Genomic DNA, 3624 nt, shown 5'->3' on the forward strand with positions numbered 1-3624 from the left:
CATCTTGGTTCAACCTACTTCTCTCAAAGGCCTTGTAAGCTTGTGGGTTTCATACAACTATTACATGGAAACTGGATGGAAGACACATGTTCCTTAATACTTTTTTGGTTCAAATAGGAGGGGGGAAAAATAAGGACACAGTATTGGTTCCAGCAATTTACTACACAATATCTGAACCAGATGCTGTTGAACCATAATTCCAAGCAATTTGCCAGAATTATGTATCTACTTTAATCTTTTGAGTCAAAGTTAAGTTATGCATGGTTTGCATTACTTGTAGATATAAACAAAAATGTGATGCGATTACAGCTAGTATGAGACAGATAATGACAAACAGGCATGATTTCACTAACTGCTGTCCTAGCTGGAAGAAAAATGCAGCTCTCTTTGCTAACTGGGGATAGTCTGTCAGAAAAGAATCTGTGGCTGCCCAGATGAAGACGTTTTCAACAATCTCATCATTCAATGGTTCATAAAAGCAGCACAGGTTTAGCAAGCTTGTCATTTCCAGCCTTTGAGGACAAGAAAGGTTGGCCCTATGTAGATAGGTCTGTAATACTTAAATCTAAGGAAACATGGAAAATACATTTGTAAAATTTGTCAAGTGTCTATTCCTTAAAAAACATAATGATGTGAATCTTACTCTGTGCAGTCCAGTTTTAACAAATTATTGGCTATCTTACCTGGCATAGGCTGAGAAAGAATTACTCACCTTGGAAGAATGGTGAATGGAAAATATATGTCTGATGCCCTGGGCATCTGTGCTCATATGGGGAGCTTATGCCATGAACACCGTGACATGGAAGACAAGGATGAATACAAATGCATACAAATGTGGCATATTCAGGATTCAGGGCATATTCTGTGTTGGGTGTCATTAGGAAAGGAATTGAAAAGAAAACTGCCATTGTCATAATGCCCTTTCAAATCTATGGTGCAATTGCAGTATTTCTAATGTGGATGTTGGTGAGCCGGGAAAGGTGCACAAAGGGGAACCCAAGTAACTAGGGACCTAGAGCGTCTTCCCTGTGAGGAAAGGCTACAACGTTTCAGCTTAGAAAAAAGGAAATAAAGGACAGACGTGGCAGGGATGTCTAAAATCATGCATACCATGGAGAAGATGCATAGGGAGAATGTTTCCTTCCTCACTGTACTAGAACTCCGGTTCCTCTCATGAACTTGAATGATAGAGTTAAGATGTCTTTGAGAAATAAGTACTTCTTCACACAGTGCACAATATTCTGTACCACACTGAATAGTGAGGGATTTCAGTGGGTTTGAAAAGAGACACATTTCTGGAGGAGAAGCCTATCAATAGCTACTAATCTTGCAGTCTTATCTGCCACATTCAGGGGCAGTATAACTGTGTACACCAGTTAGAGGACCTGAAGGGAAGGTTCGATTTCACTTACCCTGCTTGTGGATTTTCTATAAGCAGTTGGTTGGGTGCTGTGTGAAAGGAATGCTGGACAAGATGGATCCTTGGGCTTGTCCACCATGATCCTTCCCACGTTCTTAACCCTGTTCAGTCCGAACATACCTTTCTGCAGTGAGGTCAAGCTCTGAACAGAAGCCAGCTGTGCAAGAAGCTGATTGGTTGCCCCTCTATTGATGTCACCAAGAAAGCTCCGCTTGGACCAACCATTTTGTGCTTATTTTTTTATCCTAGCACTCTGGAGGCAGAATTAGTTGGAACCTGAGAACATCATGTCCCCTGGCAAAACCTAATCTGAATGTCTATAATCTCCTACATTTCATCTTCAGACTCTGATCAATGTAGACTTCATGACTACAACACCAGTTCAGCTTGTTTCCCTTACCTCTGTCACCTTTTGTAATAACTTGCCCAGTGAAGAGATGCGGAGATCTCAAAAACTTGTTTGAAAACTTGAGTTGGCCTAATGAATGGATTACAGAATACATGCGCTGAAATAGATGCAATTTGGTTACTTGTTGTGTGTTCCTACCAAACTGGAGCTTTTATATCTAGTGTTTAAAAGCCAGACCTGGCTAATACTACCTAGAGTCCTTATTATTTTATTAACTTTTAAAAATAAAATCCATGTAACCAAATATACTGGCTAGGATGAAACAGCTGTGTATAAATAGCAGCACTGCTGATTCAAATGTGTATTCATCTAGAGATTTTCTAGATTGTTGGAAACTGAATGATACTTTCTCCTTTGATCTCATACCATTCCTTTAAATTGAGTTGTATTGCGGTTCTGGATAATATGCTGACCAAACACTCATTTCTACCTTCAGCCCGATGACTTGGAGGACATATAATGACAATTTTGTAGGTTGAAATAGAATCCTAATTTAGGAAATGACATTGGCCACTTCATCAATAAAAGAAAGTTATGAAAGTTGGCAAATAGAATTTGCACCAGCTTTGAAAACCTTTTTATTTTGTGTTCTTTAGAGAGTAAAACAAAGTTTCTATGAGAACACTTGCACTGTTGCAGTTCAGACTCTTGTCCTAGTGCTAAGAAATTACTGGCTAAACAAGTGTGTCAGTTCTCGTTGTTGTTGTTGCTAGTCAAGAAGTCATGTCCGACCCATTGTGACTCCATGGACAACACTCCTCCAGGCCTTCCTGCCTTCCATGCCTTCCACCATCCCCCAGAATCCACTGAAGCTCACGCCGACTGCTTCAGTGACTCCATCTATCCACCTCATCCTCTGCTGTCCCCTTCTTCTTTTGCCATCTATTGTTCCCAGCATTAGGCTCTTCTCCAGGGAGTCCTTCCTTCTCATTAGGTGGCCAAAGAATTTGAGTTTCATCTTCAGGATCTGGCCTTCTAAAGAGCAGTCAGGGTTGATCTCCTCTAGGACTGACCAGTTTGATCGCCTTGTGGTCCAAGGGACTCTCAGGAGTCTCCACCAGCACCACAATTCAGAGGCCTCAATCCTTGTGCGCTCAGCCTTCCTTATGGTCCAGCTTTCACAGCCATACATTGCAATTGGGAAAATCATAGCCTTGACTATATGTACTTTTGTCAGCAGGGTGATGTCTCTGCTTTTTAGTATGCTGTCTAGATTTGCCATAGCTTTCCTCCCCAGGAGCAAGCGTCTTTTAATTTCATGGCTACAGTCCCCATCTGCAGTGATCTTGGAGCCCAGGAAATCTGTCACTACCTCCATTTCTTCCCCATCTATTTGCCAGGAAGTGAGAGGACCGGATGCCATGATCTTAGTTTTCTTAATGTTGAGTTTCAAGCCAACTTCTGCGCTCTCCTCTTTCACCCACATCAAGAAGCTCTTTAGTTCCTCTTCACTTTCTGCCATGAGAATAGTATCATCTGCATATCTGAGGTTGTTGATATTTCTCCCGGCAATCTGAATTCCAATTTGTGATTCACAGTTGCTCATAGGACTGATCTATAAAAATATGTGAATTGCTCAGTGCAGTGTTAACACTGTAAACCAGTATATTGCTGACATAAGGGATAAACTGCTTCTTTTTACCTCAGGATTTTTATTTTTTTAGCTGTTTTGATGGGACCTAGACAGGAGCCATGCTAGTTGCTGGAAATGATATTCAACAAACAGCCAGTCATTTTAACCGAGGTCACAAATGTTAAAGAACTCATCAGCCCCATCTGGTCATTCTCTTTAGTG

The sequence above is a fragment of the Varanus komodoensis genome, unplaced genomic scaffold (assembly GCF_004798865.1).
Source record: "Varanus komodoensis strain SLA01 unplaced genomic scaffold, ASM479886v1 scaffold7_3, whole genome shotgun sequence".
NCBI classification, from domain to species: Eukaryota; Metazoa; Chordata; class Lepidosauria; order Squamata; family Varanidae; genus Varanus; species Varanus komodoensis.